This window comes from Lontra canadensis, unplaced genomic scaffold, assembly GCF_010015895.1.
Source record: "Lontra canadensis isolate GAN:19392208 unplaced genomic scaffold, GSC_riverotter_1.0 scaffold130, whole genome shotgun sequence".
Taxonomy (NCBI): domain Eukaryota; kingdom Metazoa; phylum Chordata; class Mammalia; order Carnivora; family Mustelidae; genus Lontra; species Lontra canadensis.
This window is the reverse complement of record NW_022631124.1, coordinates 3,013,827-3,036,448: the sequence shown is the minus strand read 5'-3', so window position 1 is coordinate 3,036,448 and position 22,622 is coordinate 3,013,827. Positions and strand designations below refer to the sequence as shown.

The window sequence follows — 22,622 nt, the reverse complement described above, 5'->3', positions numbered from 1 at the left end:
AAGAGCAAACCCAGAAAACATTTTTCAATCTTTATCTTACTTTTAACATTTATAAACAAGGTTTTCCTGGAAATTTTCAAATCAGTACCCTTGGGGGCGCCTGGGTGACTCAGTCGTTAAGCATCTGTCTTCAACTGAGGTCATGATCCCAGGTCCTGGGATTGAGCCCCATGCCACCAGGCTCCCTGCTCAGCGGGAAGCCTGCTTCTCCCTCCACCTCTCCCCTGCTTATGTTCCCTCTCTTGCTGTCTCTCTGTGAAATAAATAAATAAAATCTTAAAAAAAATCAGTGCCCTTGGTCTCCAGGCCATTACACCATTACTCTTGTCTTTTTCATCATCCCTTTATTGTCTCCTCTACAGGATCTCCTTCCTCTGCCTGCCTTTTAGTGCAGCAATGTCTCTAATTCGAACTCTGGCTCTCTGCCTGTCTCATTATGCATATTCTCCCTGATGACTTCACCATTTCTCATGGGTCCTCTACTTCCTCCATGTTAGCAACACTGGCCAGACCTTGCTCTTGAACTCACAGTCATGCAACAATTTGTCTGCTGGCTGCTTTCATGGGGACGTCCTAACTCAAAATAACTAAATATATCAGTCATTCCCTCCCTGCTGCCCACAGCCAGTTCTTTCCTTTTATGTGCCCTCTCTCAGGTATGGCAACATTATCAAACCAGTCACCCAAGCTAGGAATTCCCTGGTCACCCTTCTTACCTTCTTACCTACAAGACATCTATTTCTGCTCATTTTAACTTCTAATGGATTTTCAAATTTGTCCCTCTGCCCCATATCACTCTCATTTTCAGCGCTGTTACTGTTCCAGGCCTCATGATTACTCACTTGGTCTATGGCTGCAGCCTCTTAACTAGGTTCTCTACCTTCAACCAAATCCAGGAGACCCAACCAGCAACTCATCTAAAGAACCAGAGGTCTCTCTTAAACTCTACAATGGCTCTGAGCAGAAAGGTAGGCCTCTTAAAGAAGCAAAAGAGGCTTCTGGGTGGCTCAGCCATTAAGCGTCTACCTTCGACTCAGGCCATGATCCTCTATCCTGGAATTGAGCTACGCATCAAGTCCCGCATCAGGCTCCCTGCTCAGCAGGAAGCCTCTCACACTCCCCTTGCTTGTGTTCCCTCTCTTGCTGTGTCTCTGTCAAATAAATAAATAATATCTTAAAAAAAAAAAAACAAAAAAAAACCTACATTCTCTGGCCTGCCAATCCTCATCTCTGGATACTCCCTGCCACTCACTTTATACAACCCAGCAGTGATACCTGCCATGCAGGCCTCATCTTGATGCTGCTGCTTATGCTGGCTCCTCAGCCTGGAAGATCCTCCCATCTTCCCTTTGCTGATTCTAATATCCTTGTACAACAGAAGTGAAGCATCACATCTTCAAAAAACCCTGTTCCAAACCTTCTCTAGTCCTGTTCTCTGGTCTGCGTCAGGGACTCCTCATCAGGGCTCCCGTGAGCCTCTCTCAATTATAATAGCTTCTTTTTCTAACCCATGTAAAGGCAAGAACTGGGCTCCTACTTATCTTATGCCCTTCGCGCCTATGCCTTCCAAACACACAAGGAACTTAATGAAAGTTTAAACTGAGCGTGCAGGAGAGGCAGTAGTTCTTATCTTACAGATAAGGAAAATGATGCTCAGAAAGCGTACATCTTAAAAGCCATCCATGGAAAAGTCTAAGAAGGGAACTTAGAATGCAAAAATGTACTAGCTAAATTGAAGTCTTTTTCTTAAAAGCAGAAAGCCTCTCAAAGCTAAGCATGGTGAGAGCAGAGAATGTGTCTACATTTTTACTACTGTTACCCTAAAACCTGACCTAAGGTGTTATTTCACACACGGGGAATATTTAATAAATACTGGGTGGCTCGCTAAGACTGTATACAGATGGTCACTTTCACTTATATAATGTGCAGGAGTGGGTCTGCTTCTTTCCAGCAGATGGAGCTACAGTCCCATATGATCACCAGCTGTAGTTTGGGTGACCGGTAGAAGAATCAGCCTCTTTCATCGATCCTTTTCCATGCTTCCCTTTTCCTTTATAAGTCTCACACAGATAAAAAGAAATCAGCAGGGGCGCCTGGGTGGCTCAGTGGGTTAAGCTACTGCCTTCGGCTCAGATCATGGTCTCAGAGTCCTGGGATCGAGGCCCATGTCGGGCTCTCTGCCGAGCAGAGAGCCTGCTTCCCCCTGCCTACCTGTGATCTCTCTCTGTCGAATAAATAAATAAAATCTTTAATTAAAAAAAAAAAGAAATCAGCAGACATATTTTCCATAGAATATTCTCTGAATGGACACAGATCCATTTTGTAACTTTTTCAATGCCTTTGCATATCTTTTTCTCTCTGGCCTTTAAAAAAATCTGGGATAATCTCACCCAATTTGATTCATCCAAACTATCAAGTCCTACTGAATGTTTACATCTTTCTACATGCCTCTTAGGTCCTTCTTTATGAAACACATTTATAACCCAGCAAGTTCATCATGTTCATCCCTAGACACATGCTTTCCCTGGTGTCTCTGACCTATTTCACTTAAGAAAACATTAGTTTACCAATCAACTCTCACTTAAAAACATAATACAAAACAAAAACCTTTTCAATATATATTTTTATAAGATTTATTTTAGAGAGAGAGACAGCGGAGTGGAAGCGGAGAGGGAGCAAAAGTCTTAAGCAGACTCTGCACTGAATCCCTATGCAGGACTCAATCTCATGACCCTGAGATCACAACCTGAGCCAAAACCAAGAGTCAGATGCTTAACTGTCCCATCCAGGCACCCCTCAATATATCCTAATTGCTATCTTAAAGGCTCTGAGTTTCTAAACAGGATAAAAAAGAAATTAATACTACCTATGAGAGTACAGCTTACAGTAAAATCCTGAGCAAACTTCATTTTTTACTCAACTTAAAAATTTCATGGCATTCCTGAAAAATTTAGTGTTGACTGAAACTGTGCAAAGGTACTCCATGATTATATCTAAAATAGAATTGGGGGGGGGGCGCTTGAGTGGCTCAGTTGGTTAAGTGTCTGCCTTCAGCTCGGGTCATGATCTCCAGGTCCTGGGATGGAGCCCTGAATCAAGCTCCCCGTTCAGCAGGGAGTCTGCTTCTCTCTCTCTACCTCTGTCCCCCCCCACCACTTGTTCACTCCCAAATAAATAAATAAAATCTTTTGAAAAAACAGAATTAGGTGCTTTGCTCAGATAATTATAAAAGTTTTTCTTTTTTCTTCTTAACCTGCACCAAAGTCCTGTGGATGCAAAGTCGATGACATCTAGCATCCCTGGCCCTAGCCAACTCAATGTCTATGTGCCCCGTGCCCAAAACATCAAGGTAACAAAAAAAATACCCTACAAGTTCCCAGTTGCTCCTTAGGGAACAATTCTAGCCCTACTGAGAACTACTGACCCACAGGATTTCTGAGGCCATTAAGCTACCTAATGGCAAAAGTGTTAATTAAAGTATCTGAAGCGGGGTGCCTGGGTGGCTCAGTGGGTTAAAGCCTCTGCCTTTGGCTCAGGTCATGATCCCAGGGTCCTGAGATCAAGCCCCAAATCGGGCTCTCTGCTCAGCAGGGAGCCTGCTTCCCCCTCTCTATCTGCCTGTCTCTCTACCTACTTGTGATCTCTGTCTTTCAAATAAATAAATAAATAAAATCTTAAAAAAAAATAATAAAGTATCTGAAGGAACCACCTGTCAGGGTGTGATGTGAACCACGACACTATACTATTGTGTATAGTATACACATCAGTATTTATACATACACATATAGTATACACATCAGGGTGTGATGTGAACCACGACATGAATACTATTAAAACACTGTAACTAAAAAACTTCCAAGTACAATTTAAACTTTTTAATCAAGTAAGCCCCCAATTTTCAAGTATTTTCAAACTCAGATGAAATTATGTCCAAAAAATAGTGTCATGGAAAAGGCTTGTCTAATCAAAATAATATCTAAGAAAGATCCTAAACAGCAATACTTGGTCCTAAATGTTCCTAGCTCTGGGAGTCTTTTTGAGATTGAGCAAGGTACAATCCCCTATATCCACTCAGACCTGAAAGTGTCCAAAGTGTAAGAGCATGAGAGAGGGATGCAGCTTGTAAATTTCCATGGCAATATTGTGGGAAGACTCTAGCTGTCCAAGGACATGACAGGAAAGGGATAATCCCAGCATCTGTCCCTATATCAGAGTGAGAGGACCCTGATGGCGGAACTGGAGTCCCAGAAATAACCAAGTGTGCTTAAGTTAAACATGGTCCTGCTTAGGTATGTCAACTGAACACTTCAAAACTGAATGAAAGCCCTGTTCCCTGCCTGAAACTAGCTCTTCTCCACACAAAGCACCACCATTTAGTCACTCATGCTCAGGATTCATCCTCAACTCCTCAAACATCCCCACAAACCTCCCAATGTCCAACTGCGAAGTCCTTTCTTTTCTGCCTTTTGATTATCTTGGGTCTATTCACATCTTTATCTCCCTGTGGACAATATCTACTTCTGGCACCATCAGTTTGCCCTTAGATTACTATAATATCATCTAACAGGTCTCTGGATTTCCACACTTTCCTGATCACAGACTGCACCCCCTTTACATACAGTTGCAACACTGCCTTTGAGGCAGTGTACCTCCCTTCCTCTACTCTCTGTTTCAGATCTAGCACTCCTGATCACAGAACAGGCAACTGACTAGACAGTGTTTCTTCTTATCCCTGGCCACGGGGACTGGTTCTGGTTTGGGCACTGGATCTGAAGTAAGCTAATCAGATTCTATTTTTCAATAATTAGAAATCTGAGTAGAGACTAAATCTCAGCAGGTAGAGTAAGTCAACTAATGGTATCACCCTAGAGAGAAGACCCGCAGGTTGTCTGCAGAGATGCCAAGAGTTGATCTAGCCGTTTAACCTCTCAGAGACCTCGATGTTTGGCTCTTTCTCCAGTCCCCTGAGACTCTTTCCAATAAATCCCTTTTAGCTCATGTTTGCCAGAGTCAATTCCCGTTATCCATAACCAAGGGACCTTAAGTAACAATAAAATCAGTCTCAACCTGACACAAGACCCTTCCTGATCTAAGATGTCCCTGCTCCCATTTCCATTGCCAAGGTCCACTTCCCACTTTACACACTCCGAGCCAACTATGGGGATCTGCCGCACCTCAGCATCTTTTGTTCTCATCCCTTCTGTTCTTCCTGCCTAGAATGGCATCTCTGGATGAATCTCATCGTCAGGTGGGATGCAGCCCAGATGTCACTTCCTCTGGGAAAATTTCACTTAAGCCCCTCAGACTACTTATGCTCTCATAGGGCCTGGTACTAATACTCCTGAAAAAAAGCTTAAGGCCCCACAATTTGTTGCCTGATTCCTTATTAGTCTAAACCCAAATGGAAGTTTATTACAAGTGGTGATTCTTACACACAAATGTATCCCACACCTATGTGCACGCCTGCCAGAGAGCAGATTCTCAGCCTCAAAGAAATGAACAAATTAAGAAATTAGAAGTTTAAAAATAAATATTTTCGGGGCACCTGGGTGGTGTCCAAATCTTGGTTTCAACTCAGGTCATGATCTCGGGGTTGTGAGATTAAGCCCTACCATCAGGTTCCGCACTGAGCATGGAGTCTGCTTGAGGTTCTCTCTCCCTCTCCCTCTGCCCCTCCTAACTCATGTTCTCCCTCTCCTCTCTCTCTAAAATAAATAAATAAATCTTTAAAAATTAATGAATTAATTTCTTTGGAATCAAGAGGTCCTGCACATTCCATGTTAAATTCATTTTAATATTAATTCACATTCAAAATAATTTAATTATGTGTTAGCTTTGTGAAAATTCGTCAACCTGTGTGCTTAAGATTTGTGTACGCTTTTGTATGTATATTAAACATTAACAAAAAATTTTAAATGCATTTAACATACCTGAAAACCACAGCTTTAGACTAGTAATAAGTTCAATATGCATGGAAACACCAAATAACGGTGGAAGGTGCCCTGATTACAAGTAAAAGTCTCTGGGTTACAGTTTCTTAACTGCACCACTTATTAGCTGTGACATCTTGGTTCAGGCAAAATATCTGACATTCATGGGGCACCTGGGTGGCTCAGTGGGTTAAAGCCTCTGCCTTCGGCTCAGGTCATGATCCCAGGGTCCTGGGATCAAGCCCCAAACAGGGCTCTCTGCTCAGCAGGGAGCCTGCTTCCTCCTCTCTCTCTGCCTGCCTCTCTGCCTACTTGTGATCTCTGTCAAATAAATAAACAAAATCGTTAAAAAAAAATAAAAAAAATTTGATATTCAGCTTTAGCAACTACAAAATGGGATAATAACCATTCTGTTTAAATCTCAGGCTACACAAAGATAAAATGAAATCATAAACATAAAAAGCCAAATTAGCTGTTTTTGTCACAAAATTCTATATAATTTCAAAGAGAGTTTTAGCTGAAAAATAAAAATCAGTTCTATAAAAATATTACATTGTGGCATGAAATTGCCTGCAAAACCATGAATGCATACCAAAAAAGGTGATATGGGATAATGAATCCAGGGTGCTAAACTGAAATTCAAGATTGAATTTATTCTTGAGGAAGAAAGAAAGGACACCTCTACAACATCATGTTTTTTGGGCACCGGATTAAAAAATTATTTATATTTCATGAACTAAAACGAACATTTCTCATACTTATGACAGCTGCAATGCTTTTGAGAGTTCAGCCAAAGCATTAAGCCTTCTGGTTAAAGGAACCTCTGTGAATGGGGGGCAGGAAAGCACAGATATTTCATACTCCACAGGGTAAAGATCTTATCATACCACCAAGTTATACTGTTAACTTTAATATTGCAAAACTATTTCAGAATAAAAGTGCTTCTATTTAAAGAGAGTATATAACAAAATAGGATTGAGTATATGGTTAGAAATACATGAAAAGTTTTACAAACTCAAGTGCAAAGGATGTGTTCTGTTAAAAACTGAAGACGGAAGATGAACTGAGTCATAATTAGAAATTATTGGTGACTAACTGGCAATTTATTATATACTTCCCTACAGTGTCAAAACATGTACAAGCTCATAAGTGCAATTCAACAGTCACTTGGTAAGAAGGAAAAATAGATACATTTTATTTCCCAGGAAAAAAGAGCTTTTCTTTTTTTTTCTTTAAGATTTTATTTATTTATTTGACAGAGAAAGAGATCACAAGTAAGCAGAGAGGCAGGCAGAGAGAGACAGGGAAGCAGGCTCTCTGCTGAGCAGAGAGCCCGATGTGGGGCTCTATTCCAGGACCCCGAGATCACGACCTGAGCCAAAGGCAGAGGCTTAACCCACTGAGCCACCCAGGTGGCCCAGCTTTTCATTTTTTAAGAGCTGCATTTTAAGTTCCCAAAAATGCTAAACAGTAGTTTAAAAACACATGAAGCACCATTTTCCTCATACTTAAAAAGTGAAGTATTATAATACAGAGAAATTGTTATTTGTTTAGAATGTGAATGGGTAGGGGCACCTGGGTGTCTCGGTTTGTTAAGTGTCTGCCTTTGGCTCAGGTCATGATCCTGGGGTCCTCGGATAGAGTCCCCATGTTGGGCTTCCTGCTCGGTGGGGAGCCTGCTTCTCTGTCTCTCCACTCGTTCTCTCTCTCTCTCTCAAATAAAAATCTTTTTTAAAAAAATATAAATGGGTAAAAACAGTAAAAATTAACTTTTGAGCCAATGCAAGTGTTAACTTATTATTCCTCACTTTGTACCACTAAAACAGAGGGGTGAGTGGCAAACAAATACCTGTAAATTGAAAACTTCCCTTCATTTCCATTTCAACAAATGTGTAGCCAATGATTACCACATAACTTACTGTTGAGGGCACAGGGCACTAAGGATGAATAAAAAAAACTCCTGGCCCAGAGTAACTTCCCAGACTATGAGATACATACAACGCACATCACAGTATTCTAAGAAATAGCTGAGGTAGTGTTGGCAAGGAGCTGTAGCATAGAGAAGCAGAAAGAGAGGCTTTAGAGAGTAACTGACTGAAGGGAGTCTATACTGGTTGTACCCACAACGCAAAGGGAGGGAAAGAAAAATTCTCAGGGAAGGGAATAACAAAAAAGCACCACCTGCTAGTACCTGCTAGTACAGTGTGCTAAGACCCAGGAAACAAAAAGGAGACAGTTTCACTGCTTTTAACAAGTTTACAGTTTAAGGGAGACAAGGAATGGTCATCGATTATGCAACAATGTTTGGTGTACTGACAGTTCTGAGAAATCATATTGTATTCTGAGAAGTTCAAACCCATTTTCAAGAAAATCTGGACATATGAGTCAAGATCAAACCACAGGGTCAGGAAGTGTGAGGCAGTAACAGAAATGAGTGTCCTTATTCGGGGTGGTCAAAAAACTCCTGTTAGGAAGCACTTTTCTCCCTAAGCAAAGGGAGCGCTCCCTGTCCTTTGAGTACTGATATCTCTCTCTCTCTCTCTCTCGGACATTTACCATATGCTGCCATGTATCAAGATAAATCCAGACACATGTTACCTAGACTTACTGCAGTGATCACTTTGCAATATATACAAATATTTAAGTATTATGTTACACACCTGAAACTAATATAGTATGTCCATTATAACTCAATATAAATAATTAAATGAAGGGAGAAAGGGAAGGAGAGAGCGAGGAGGGAAGGAAAGAAAAAAAGAACAAAAGAAGAGAGGAAAAGAGAAGAGAAAGCAAGTGAACAAGGTTATTTTATTTCTCCCTACTAGATTACAATCTAGACCAGGAGGTTTGTTCCTTACCTTAAACTGAATGATAATTGGGACTGACTTGCTAACTAAAGTTCTAATCCAATCTCCTCACAGGACAAATAAAACCTAGTACCCGGTAGCTCTTGCTCTCGTGGGTAAATCCTAAAACCTTATTAAAAAACAGAGCTAGGTGTGCCTGGGTGGCACAGCTGGTAGGTGTCCAACATGTGTTTCAGTTCAGGGCATGATCTTGAGCACAGAGTCTGGTAAATAGTCTCTCTGTGTCCCCCTCTGCTCCTCCTGCTCTCTCTCTCTTTCAAATAAATCTTTAAAAAAGCTAAAATGATTAGGGAAAACCAATAATGGATAATTACCCTCTGTTACTGCTGCAATTCTAACATTAACATCAAGACCAGGCCTCTCCCCAACATCCCATCCCTCATCTAGAATCCTGGCCTCAGCTGCCCTTGGTTCCTAATGCAGGTGTAGAGCACATGTGCCTATTTGCATTGTCTTGTTTTTTTCTGCACTGTTAGCAGTCTCTTTTGAGTTGGTTTTGGCTATAGAATCAAAACTGCTATATCCTATGCTTATCCAAATATCCAAAAGGAATACCACCGCACTGACACACATGCACACAAGACGACAGACTAAATAACCCCGATGACTCAAGACTGACTTCTGGAATAGTCATTACAAATCAAACCATGAAATTCTTTAAAGAAAAAAATAATGCCTAAGGGAAGATGGGGAAAAGGAGAGCTGTAGCTAAAGCTAGACCTGTGAAAGTCAGTGTTCAGTCCAGTCCAGCAGCCTGATGACAATAAAACATTATCAAATGTAGGAATAAGAAGTCAGGGAAGAGACAGTATGGAGAACTACATCAGAGCAAAATGGCCCCCAGGAGATTTCAAGGAGAAATGTTTTCTGATGAAAAAGAAAGGAAAGAACTAAAAACATCTGGATGGCTAATATAGCTTTAAACAAAGAAGTAACTGTCAGTGCCTGCTATGTGTAGGTTTTCTGTGATCCTTAAGGGCAAGTAAAACAATTCAGTATTTTAAGCTAACTTTGGGAGGACTCAGGTTTTCCTGTCATCAAGGCCAAGCTTGCTGACCTCTGTTTTTATTGTTTGAAGAATGGTTAGTTCACTAAAAGTGCATGACTATGTTTGGGGGCGGGGGGTGGAAATACACACACACACACACACACACACACACACACTACTCCAGGTTTAAAAATCCCACCTCCATTCTCACAACCTTGGATGTGAGATGTTATAAACAATAAAGCAAGCTAACAGAGAAAAATGACAGGAGAAATTATTTTACATGATCAATAACTCCAAAGGTGTTAGGCTTATCACCAAGGGAATGTACAAGAGATAATATATATTCTAAGAAAGTAAGAGTATTCCTCACTAAATGGGGATGTACACTTACAAATTATTAATTTTTTTAAAGATTTTATTTATTTGACAGATCACACGTAGGCAGAGAGGCAGGCGGAGACAGAGAGAGAGGGAAGCAGGCTCCCCGCTGAGCAGAGAGCCCGATGCGGGGCTCGATCCCAGGACCCTGAGATCATGACCTGAGCTGAAGGCAGAGGCTCAACCCACTGAGCCACCCAGGTGCCCCCAAATTATTAAATTTTGATATAAAAATCAGCAAGACATGGGAGGTGGGGAGAGCAGGATCAACAGGCAGAGCACAGAGGATTTTTAGGGCAGTGAAAATAATCTGTATAATACCATAATGATGGATACATGTCATTATAATATTTGTCACAACCATAAGACATGAATGACAACATACCACTCCTCCTCCCCAACACAATCTGGGGTTGATAGAGGAGGTGACAAGGCAGAAAGGAGTCCAAGGTTCAGCAGCTATGACTGTAAGTAAGGTGCAAGGTGTACAAGAGCACCTGGTATGGCGCTGGGCAGGGGGGGCAAACAGACCAGGCTCGGCCACTCACTGCTGACAAAATTCCAAAGGCAGAGAGAGGAGTGGTGTTGGAACAAGAAAGGAATTTATTTCAGTGAGGTGAACACCAGGAATACAGCTGATTAATGTCTTAAAGATTGTCTCCAAAGTGCTTAAAATATGTACAGGTCTATTTAAGGAAAATGTGGGACAAAAGTTGGTGGGTACATGCAGGTGGGAAGTAAAGGTCAGTTTGATCACTGTTTTGGGTCAGTCATAAGGATCTTGCTGGCTCAGGGCAATCCTTATTGCTTGAGGGGTAGTTTCAGTTCCCCACATGGGATGCTTTGCTTGCAGGATCTTTTGCCTGAGTTAAGAGATAAGCTGGAAAGAACTTAGTCAATTGGGAAGTACAGACTGAGGTCAGCAAGGAGGTAGCTGAAGTCTTTCAGAATCAAAGATAAAGAGTCTGGAGCAGAGCTGTTGGCAAGTGTAGAAGGGAAGCTGTGGGCACGGGAGAGCAACCAGATAAAAGAATCCCGACAAAGGCTCCTGTCAATGCCAAGGAGAGCTGTCTGTTAAGCATCAGGTCATTCATAGTAAGGAAGGACTTACACAATCCTTAACTTCAAAGTGCTTAAACAAAAGGAATGCCTTCTTTCCAAAGCTTTAATCATCTGTTCCTCTTTGAAAATTCTTTCCCTGATTTTGTCTGGCTTTCTATGCCCCCTAGAGAAATTTCATCTACTTAAAAATGGAAACTCAACTCTACAAAACTCATCTATTTTGTGCACTTAGGAATAAGATACTCAAAGCCTCGGAAAATATCCAGACCTAATCAAAAACAAGATTCACATACAGAGCAGACTTTCAGGCTAACTCCCTATTACATATAAATTACACTCCCAATCCCAAATGGATTTCCACTTTATCTGAACAAACCCAGGCATCTTTAAACCAGGAGCATGGATAGTGAATAAAAACTATAAAGCATAATGGAAAGGCCAAATGTGAGTTTAAACCCAGATGAGCCATTTACTAGATGGGAGAAAGGTCTTCATGTCAGTGAGCATCTCAAAAAATTCCGGGACCTTTACTACTGCTACTAGCTCTGAGTGGTTCTCTCTCCATCAGTCCCTTCAGATCTCTGCCCAAATGTCCTGGCAGTAAAGACTTCTCCAACCACCCTACTTAAATGTGCAATTCCCACTTCCCATCCCTTATACTTTTCTCTAGTTTACTTCTCTCGACATCATTTATCACCATCTAATAGGTTTCATTTATTTGTTTATGATGTCTCCCCCCCAACAAAGATGTGAGCTCCGCGGGACTCCTGTTGCCTCTCCACAGCTCAGGACAAACCTGACCCACAGCAAGGATTCAGAAACATTTAACTGAATATGCAAATATAAATGAGTTAATTCAACCCTCCACTGGGCTGATATCACCTACACTTCAGGGTTATTTTTAGAAATAAAAAATAAAAATGTTTTGCCAAGACTGAATTATGAAGAAATAGGCAGTCTGAACAGACCAATTACTAATAAGAAGATGCAATCAGTCATCAAAAACCTCCCAGCAAACAAAAGTCCCGGACAAATGGCTTCACTGGTAAAGTCTACATTTAAAGAAGAATTAATATCAACTCTTCTCAAACTCTTCCAAGAAACAGAAGAGGAAGGAGCACTTCCAAAATGTAAGAGGCCAGCATTACACTGACACCAAGACCAGACAATGTCACAAGAAAAGAAAACTACAGGCAATATCCCTGATGAGCACGGATGCAAAAACCCCCTAAATATTAGCAAACTGAGTTCAACAGTACATTAAAAGGATTATACAGTGTGACCAAATTTGGGTTCCAGTGATGCAAGGATGGGTCAATATCTACAATCAAAGTGATATACCACATTACCAATATGAAGAATAAAAATCTTATGAATCTCTCAATAAAGAAACAGCATCTGACAAAATTCAATATCCATTCAAGATAAAACAAACAAACAAAAGCACCTCTACAAAGTGCGTAAAGAGGTAGTGTATGTCAACACAGTAAAGGCCAAAGATGACAAGCCCACAACTAATCTCATAAAAAAACGCTTTACATGTTGGCTGTCATATAGTGAGTACTCAACAACTGTTAGTTTTCTTTCATTTCTTAAGTCAAAGTAATTGCCAAAAGTTTCAGAACATTCCAAGTGGGCAACTCCAAAAGCATGCCTGCGAGATCTCTGCACCCAGTGAAACACACGGGGAAAAGCAGGGCTCCCTATCACAGTGTCACTCAGTGTAGCCTACGATCATGAGATTTTGCCATCAATCTGCACTAAAATCAGTGCAGAAATTAAGAATAAGTACTTAGATGGGACGCCTGGGTGGCTCAGTTGGTTGAGCGGCGCCTTCGGCTCAGGTCATGATCCCAGCGTCCTGGAATCGAGTCCCACACGTCGGGCTCCTTGCTCAGCAGGGAGCCTGCTTCTCCCTCTGCCTCTGCCTGCCTCTGTCTGCCTGTGCTCACTCTCTCTGACAAATAAATAAAATCTTAAAAAAAAAAAAGAATAAGTACTTAGAAACTTAAAATTTGACAGAGAAATTTTATATCTGCTGAATCTAAAGAAAAAAAACGAGACTTGTATTTATAGGACTTTTTAAAAAAAAAGATTTTATTTCTTTATTTGACATAGAGAGTGCAAATAAGCACAGGGAGCAATAGGCAGAGGGAGAGGGAGAAGCAGGCTTCCTGCTGAGCAGAATGCCAGATGTGGATGCGGGGCTCCATCCCAGGACCCTGGGATCATGACCTGAGCCAAAGGCAGATGCTTAACGACTGAGCTACCCAGGTGCCCTCACAGGACTTCTTTTTCCTTTCATTTTCCTGGCAACCACTTTTTAAAAAGGTTTTATTTATTTGAGAGAGAGAGTAAGAGAGAGAGAGAGAGCATGAGAAGGGGAGGATGAGGGAGAAGCAAACTCCCTCAGAGCAGGGAGCCTGATGTGGGACTCAATCCTGGGACTCCAGGATCATGGTATGAGCCAAAGGCAGTTGCTTAATCAACTGAACCACCCAGGTGCCCTCTAGTAACCATTTTCACTGTCCTTTATGGAAGTATCAGATAGTAATGGACTAACAGGCTTTTTCTTTCTTTCTTTCCCTTTTTTTTTAAAATGAAAACCTCAGTCTTCACTATAGTTGGAAAGTACTGGCCAGCAATGCTTGATGTGGCCCAGGAAGGTGTAGAGCACCAACAAAGTAACTTGTACTACATGTTCAGAACTGTAATTTTATGCAGGGTTCCAGGCCAAGAGAGGCACAGATGAGCAGCAGGTGGAGAGACAGGTTCAAAGGCCACGAGTTACCTCAGGGATCCAGGCCAGTTCTAAAATTTAAGAGAATTCTCTAAGACAGTGTTTCTCAGAACTTTTTCCTATACACTCCAAATGGCAAAAGAGTCCCAGAGACCCAGAGACAAGAGATGGACAAAGGAGCATGATGCAAGCTGAGGATGATACTTTCTTGATTGCAGTGATGATGTCATGAGTCAAAACTTACAGACACAAGTGCCTGGCTGGCTTAGTTGGTGGAGTATGAATAGACTCTTGATCTCGGGGTTGTGAGTCTGAGTCCCAAGTTGGGTGTAGAGATTACTTCTAAATAAAATATTTAAAAAACCTTACATTGTTAAAGTCAAATATGAATGGCTTATTGCATGCTAATTATACCTCAATAAAGGGAAATTCATAGAAGGCAAAGAAGAACAATAAGATATGAAGGATGTGGGTATACAGTCAGAGTTAAGATATTAGGTCCCATGATAAAAAAAAAAAGTTACAGTTGCTCAAATCCTCCTTCAGAATAACTTTTCTAGTGTCTTTTAATAGGCCTTCCATAATGCAGTCAGTATTTAGACATAAGCTCAACATGTATTCATTGTGCATATATGTTTTATTATGGTTTTGCATTGTGTATATATGGTTTATTATGGTTTTTATTATGGTTTTGCAACTGATGAACTAAACTGACATTTTCTGGTAGAACTTTACCCTTTACCCACCTGTTTTAAAATTTAAGGGTCAGTGATTCTTAGCCTGGAGGCAGAATGTTAATCAAATCTGGCTGAACTTCAGAAGAACAGATGATGCCAAATGAGATATTCTACCTCAGCAAATTTCAAGAGTCTCTGTTGCCATCCACACATTGAACAGCTCACCTATGTCTTCTAGTCCACGGCTCTCTAGCTACATTTTTTTTTTTTTAAACCATATAGCATTTAGCATTTAGCATTTGCTAAATGCCCCAAAACTAAAAAGAGTCTTCAAAGAAAAGATTAAATGTTTAAGATTCACACTCTTTGTATAATATTACATTATATTACATGAGACTACTGTGTTCCTCTGTTCACCAGAGAATGCTATTCCAATGTAAGGTATTACATTTCTGTAACAGTATCTATTGTCCCACTTTAGTCAAATGATGTGGATAACAAGTAATCATATACTTTCATGTATATTTTCAGAGGTATTTACACTGTGAATAGCTCAAAGAAAATATCTAGTACAGTGGGACAGCAGTAGAATCAAACATTCCACAATTACTAATTATACTAATATGACCTACAGAATCACTGTTTTGAAGTCTCTTGTCATTTCCATAAGATGTAATGTGATCAAGGACCCAGACCTATAAACTTTACATAATATTCAGCTCAGTTTCTCCATCCTTAAAAAGACCTTTCTCTTCCTTTAGATAACTCAAAACGTTATCTACAATAAGTCTTTTGTCCTATTACCATTATTACTTTATAAACCTTTTGTCTTCTCTATTGCATTGTAACTCTGATGGAAGGATGCGTAACATTAACATAGCTTACAATAAGTAATATATACAGATACTTAATACTTACTGAAAAAGGAAGGGAAAAAAAGATCCAAATAAGGTTTCTATAACCCTATTTATATATAATAAACCCAGAGATTTTAACAAGAGAATCAAATATTTGAAATGTTTCAGCAACTCTGAGAAATATTACCACATTAGTCAAAAAGCTATATATACACATATATTTCCTCCCCCAGTTAGTTATTCAGAGATCCTATGGACCTAATTTTTCTGGAGAGCCCATTTTTTTAGGTAGTTGAAGGCTTACACTTCAGGTGAAGGGGGAACGGCTATGTACTCCCCCCTGTCCCCTTCACCACCAGGCCACAGAGCTGGATACCTTCAGTCTGGTCCCTCTTCCTCAAGGTCTGCCACTTATGGCAGTGCTGCAGACTTCCATGCCCCTCCCTTCTGGCTCTTCCATGCTAACTTTCCTTATTCGTCTCCACTGCCTCTGGGGATGGCCCCATTCCTTCTGAAATGTTGCTGCCCTCACTGTGAATCACGCCATCAGAGTATATAGAGTACAGCCTCTTTTGAGTCCTTAGCTCTTTTTCTCCCCCATGTCTGTTTGCTTTTGGGAACTCAGGGACTCATTAGTTTGCCATTAAAAAGGTTTCCTCCCCCACCATCAACCTGCCAGCAACTTCTGGATTCCAGACACCCTGTATTTCTGCAAAGTTGGCTCTTCAGAGCCAAAGAGAATATTGTATTACTGTAATGCCTTGATTTTCTTTTCTCTGCATGAATAAATAAAATACTCAACTCTGTATAAATCAAGGAAAACAAATTATCCATAATTCTTGTAAACATATCATACAAAGATTTACAGAAAACCTTATCCATCTATGCAGCAGTAAACAAACAAACAAAAAATCAGCATTATTTCTGCCCCAAATAATTACCTGTCCCTTGTGTTATCACTCTCTCCTCTCTCCTTAAACCAACTGCATGGTGGGAAAGAAGTCTTTTCAACAACTGATGCTGGGAAAATTCCATACCCATATGCGAAAGGATGAAACTGGATCTTTAATTAAACTACACACAAATATAACTCAAAGTGGATTTCATACCTAAATGTTTAAGACCCCAAAATATAAACCTCCTTGAAGAAAACCTAAGGAAAAAGCTGCATGACCTTGGACTGGGCAATGTTTTCATATATGTGACACCCAAAGCACAAGAAACAAAAACAAAAATAGATAAATGGGGTTACATTAAAACTCAAAACTTTTGTGCATCAAAAGATATGATCAGGGCGCCTAGGTGGCTCAGTGGGTTAAGACTCTGCCCTAAGCTCAGGTCATGATCTCAGGGTCCTGGGATCAAGGCCCGCATCAGGCTCTCTGTTCAGCGGGGGCCTGCTTCCCCCGCCCCACCCCCCACCTGCCTCTCTGCCTACTTGTGATCTCCTCTGTCAAATAAATAAAATCTTAAAAAAAAAAAAAAAGATATGATCAATAGGATAAAAAAATCAACCTACAGAATGGAAGAAAATATTTGCAAATCATACAGGTAAGAGGGGGTTAATATATAAAAAACTATAACTCTGAAACAAAAAATCAACCTGACTAAAAATTTGGGCAAAGGACTTGGAACAGACATTTTCCCAAAGATGATATACCAGTGACCAACAAGCATATGAAAAGATACTCAACATGACTAACCATCAGAAATATAAATCAAAACCATAATAAGCTATCACCTAAAAGCCATTACAATGACTATCATGAAATAAACAACCTAAAAAACTAGAAAACAGAAGAACAAGTGTTGGTGGAGATACGGAGAAGGTGGAACCTTATACATTATTGGTGGGATTGAAAATGGTGCAACTGCTATAAAAAAAAATGGCAGTTCCTCAAAAAATTAAAAATAGAACTATCATATAAAACAACAACCCCACTTCTGGGTATATATCTGAGAAAACTGAAAACAAGGTCTCTAAGAGATATTACACACCCATGCTCCCATCACTATTTATAGTAGCCAAGAGGTAAAAGCAACCCAAATATCCATCAATGCATAAATAGATAAATGAAATGCAGTATATATTTATGCAGTAGAATACTATACAGCCTTAAAAAGATGGAAATTCTGTAACATGCTACAACATGAAGTTGGAGGACATTATGCTAGGTAAGAAATAAGCCAGTCATGACAGAACAAATATGCATTATTTCACTTACATGAAGTATCTAATGAATTAATGACTAATGAAATTCATCATATAGAAAGAATGATGATTATCAGGGGCTGGGAAGAGCAGCAAATGGGGAGTTGTTTCATGGGTACAGAGTTTCAGTTCTACAAGATGAAAGAGTTCTGGAGATCTGCTTCACAATATGTAAAAATACTTAACACTACTTAACTATACTATACACCTGAAAATGGTTAAGACGGTAACTTTTATATGTTCTTTTTTTACCACAATAAAAACAAAACAAAATATTTGAAAGAGCCTGGGTGTGAGTCTTACAGACCCAAGTTTGAAAGGTGGTCAACTCTGCCACTTAACTGTGGCCATGGGCAAGTTACCCACTGAGAGTCCCTTTCCTCATCTGTGTAAATAACGGTATAAATAATACAGAACTTAAAAAGTTGACCTGCAGCTGAGAAGAGAACTGCTGACACAGAAGACACTCACAGTTGGATTCCTTACTTCTACCCCCAGGGCCAGCATCAATGGATCACTATCATCAAAGCAGCTAAGGCAAATTAAAGGCTTATTGGGTCTTGTATTGTCCCCTGATTCCCTAGGAATCCACACCTTACAGTAAGGAAAGCAGGTGGGATTATAGTCCCCACTGTGCAGATGAACAAAGTGAAGCAGAGAAGTGGGCTGAAGTGCACAGGCTCTAGCATAAGTCATGGTGCCTGGTAAACCCTGAAACACTTCATTTTATTGTACATAGACATGAGAAAGGGCTAGTAATGAAGAAAATAAAATCGACAGCATAAAAACAGAAGTGAGTACAACATATAAAAGAGGCCACAAAGATAGGATTAAGAAAACTAACTTTACTTTTACAATTTACATTTCCAAGGATTGGTATAAAAGGTCATCTTTCTTTCTCTGCTTATCTTTTCACCAAGTTTCATTCCCTCCCTAAGCATTCATTTTAATATTCAGCTATCTTCCAAGACAGAATTTCAACTCTACATCATGATGCAGGGCAAATCAATTTAGTTACTACTTTTTTCTCCAGCTAAGACAGGAAGGAGCTGGTTAACATCCTCTAATTACTAAATGACTCAATCATGCGCCAGCCATATTTTTTGGAGACCTTCGTTCCTACCAAATTTTAACTATCCACTTTAGCAACTCTGCCAGAAATCGTACCACCTTGGCTAAGCCCTAACCTAACAACATCACTGTGGCAACCTTACATGCATTCCACTTTGACCCTCCCCCCGCTTGTGGAATGCAGACAGGGTATCTAGGAGAGGACAAAAGTTACCCCCTGGCTCTTAACAGTACCCAGTTAGCAAGACTGAGTTGAAAGAATCAAGCATTTCAAAGGTCAACTGTGTTACGGAGAAATTCTGAGTTTATGCAGAAATGGATTTGGACAATGCTCAGAGATCTCATCCAGCACACATCCTTTCTGAAACTATGTTTCTCTGAAAGAACTGGGGCAGAGTTCTGGCCCTGTCTCATCTCATAACTCTGGGCTACAATGACTGCAACACAATATGCCCATTTTGGATAATTGCAACAGACAGGTTCCTTCAGGCTATGCTGTTATCCACACCCTTATTTCTTTCACAGTGTTGTCATCTCTCACATCTTTTAGACAACCTCAATTTCAGCTTCAGCCCTAACTTTAATGACAATGTAGCTGTAGCAACCTTATATACATTCTACTTTCAACCACCCCCATGGAACTGAATTGTACACTCAGTCTCAGTATGTGCCAAGCCCTAAACCAGCAGGTTTATTTAAGAGGCACAGCATAATGGTCAAAGTAAGTCTGATTTGAATTGTTAGCAGACAGCCTTTGGACTTGAACTACAATACTGGCTCTTCCCTCGGTCTCCAGACTGCCAGCCTAGCCTGCAGATTTCATAATCATGAATGTCAATTCCTGCAGAGCAACCAGTCAATCACTCTCTCTCCATACACACACACTCACTCACACTATTGGTTTGAACCATGACTCAGATTTATTATTAATTCACCATGTGATCTTGATCATGCTCCTTAACCTCTTCAAACCCATTTCTCCATCTGTAAAATGGCTAATAACAGTACTTACTTCCTAGTACTTACTTTCTTATCTTTTATGAAGATAAAATAGCTAAAATGTGTTAAACTGGGATTCAAAGAGATTAAACAACTTGCAAAAAGTCTAATCAACTCCAAATTTCATGTTCCCAGCCACTACCCTGCTCCTTATATTTAATAAAAAGGATTCCACACATATAAAACCAGCAAATTGACTGTTAAAATTTCTTTCACCTAAAAATTAGAAAGTATGGAACTCTTTTACTCCAGACGTTTCTATTCCCCCTCAATTGATTAAGTACCTCAGAGAACAAAATGCAATGAAACCTCTCCTTAGGGAGATCCCAACCCAAGAGTTGGGAAATGCTTAGAATATTTCAAGCAGGTGAAAAAGATAAGAGGGAAAGGCTGAGAGTACCTCTACGATCTGATACTGCATGAGTCTTTAGAGCAAACATTCAGCACATGTTCTCACTCTAGATGTGAGACACATCCTTCAGTTTGCATCAGTTAAACAATATCAACAGAGGGAGAGATTCTGATAGAAGGCAAGTGACAAATACACCACCACAGACAGTAAGATGTGTACTTGTGTTTGCAGTCTACAGTCAAAAGACAGATACAGCTGATTTTTCTCTGAGCTGGGAGAAGGCTGGGAATCAACCTTTCTGCTGACCAACTGATTCTGAACCAGAATCAGACCAATTGGCCTGGAGCCACAGTGCTGGCAAAACCGAGTCATTTAGTCAAAGCACACACAGACAGACAAAGGCATCATTGTGGCTCTACTATAAGTGTATTTCAGGGGTACCTGGGTGGCTCAGTCAGTTAAGCATCTGTCTTTGGCTCAGGTCATGATCTCAAGGTCCTGGGATTGAGCCCCACATCAGGCCCTCGGCTAAGCAGGGAGTCTGCTTCTCCTTCTCCCTCTGTGTTCACTCTTCCTCTCTCTTTCAAATAAAATCTTAAAAAAAAAAAAGCAACTTTAAAAAATTTCAGACAGAAACACTGGTTAAAAGTTTTTTTTTTTTTAATTAATTCAACAAATACTGAGTCATTAACAGGTACTCTTACAGATGTTGCAGATACGTCAATGAATAAAACTGAAAAATCTTTGCCTTGGTGGTCCTTAATAGTACGGAGAGACAGAGAACAACAACAATATAATCTACCTATTCATCCGAGGGGTGTATGTGTGTGTTTTAGAGATACAAACTAGCAGAAAAGCAAGGGGAGGGATATCAGGAGCACGAGGGAAAGGAGAGTTCCAATTTTTGATAGGGTAGCTGGGGAAGGCCTTACTAAGGAAGCCACATTGGAGAAAAGACCCACAGGAGGTGAGGGAGTGGGCCCTGTGGCCACCTATGGACAGAGCACTTCGGACAGAGAACAGCTGATGAAAGGTTTGGGATGGGAGTCTGGCTGGTGAGTTTGAGAAACAACAAACAGAGAGCCTGGGTAGCTCAGTTGGTTAAGCCACTGCCTTTGGCTCAGGTCATGATCCTGGAGCTCCAGGACTAAGTCTTGCCTAGGCTCCCCCTCTGACCTTCCCACTCACTGTCTCTCATTCTCTTTCTCTCTCAAATAAATAAAATCTTAATAGATAAATAATTAATAAATAAAAAAGAAACAACAAAGAAGCAGGTGTGGCTGAAGGGGAATGAATGAGAGGAAGACTAAAAGGCAGCAGGAGGCCTGATACTGGGGTCTTTGTAGGTCACTGTAAAGACTGTGGCTTGTCCTTAGGGTATAATGGAGATCCAACGCAGACCTCTGAAGAAGAGTGACCAGATCTAACTTACCTTTTTCTAACAAGATCACGTTTTTTTGTGTTTTTTTTTAAAGATTTTATTTATTTATTTGTCAGAGAGAGAGCGAGAGAGCGAGCGAGAGAGAGCGAGCGCAAGTATGCGCAAGCACTCTCATGGAGGTGGTGGGTGGGGCAGAGGGAAAAGCAAGCTCCACACTGAGCAAAGAGTCCAATGCGGGACTCAATCCCAGGACCCTGGGATCACAACCCGAGCCAAAGACAGACACCCAACCGACTGAGACACCCAGGTGTCCCTGGTTCTGTTTTAAGAACGGCCCAGGGAGGGGTGGGGGAGAGTAGGCAGTGAGGTTAGGACTAGTTAGGAAGCTAATGCAATAATCCAAATGAGAAAGTGAGAGTGACTTCATTATTACTCATTTACTCACTCAGCAAATGTTCATGGGACATCCACTCAGTGCCAGGCTCTCTGTTGGCCCCAGAAATACAGAGTTGAACAACTCCACTCAGGAAGGGCTTTAGAGAGGCATTCTCTACCCCTCTCCCTCAGGCAGGACATGAAAAAGCCAAAAACTCTCCAAACTGTATACTCCATGGTGATAAGGGCTGGGAGAGCGCCCCTATCTACTTATTGCTAAATCCCCAGCACCTAGAACAGTTCCCAGTGTATCTGCAGAATAAATGACTAACAAATAATGGTTTTCAAGGCTGATTTAATGCCAAAACCACTTTCTACTGGTTGCCTATTTGTTTAAATGTTAATCAACTCAATGAAAATATAAGACACACACACACACATACTAATCACAAGCATGTGTTGAAGGAAACTCTCCAGATTCCACAGCAACCATATCACAGAATATGTTCCATTTCACACAGGATTTCACCTGAGGGTAGGGAGAGTAGGATGTTAAGAGTCAAGAAGAATGTCTTCTAAATATGAACAAAGTGATCCCTATTAAGAGATTAGAGTTTTATCAAGCCCTTTCATACTTCTGAAGTAGTGTCTAATGTAATACAAAACTAATGGTGTGCTGCAAAATGAAATAGTTTAAGTTATTAAGATAGATTATAAAACCACAGAAAGT

The 22,622-nt window shown here is 40.5% G+C and overlaps 1 protein-coding gene across 3 annotated transcripts in view; it reads right to left on the bottom strand.

The window, feature by feature from the left end:
• Window positions 1-22,622, bottom strand: part of LIMS1 (LIM zinc finger domain containing 1) — a 142,778-nt gene that overhangs the window by 88,278 nt on the left and 31,878 nt on the right. Inside the window, exon 1 of one of the 3 annotated variants that reach the window (XM_032842444.1) lies at window positions 15,879-16,117. The exons of 1 other annotated variant lie outside the window; for it this stretch is intronic. The gene's annotated coding sequence lies outside the window, so the exon portion shown is untranslated. Of the gene's footprint in view, window positions 1-15,878; window positions 16,118-22,622 lie in introns of those variants that run through there. One more of the 3 variants, XM_032842443.1, reaches the window with a different exon arrangement.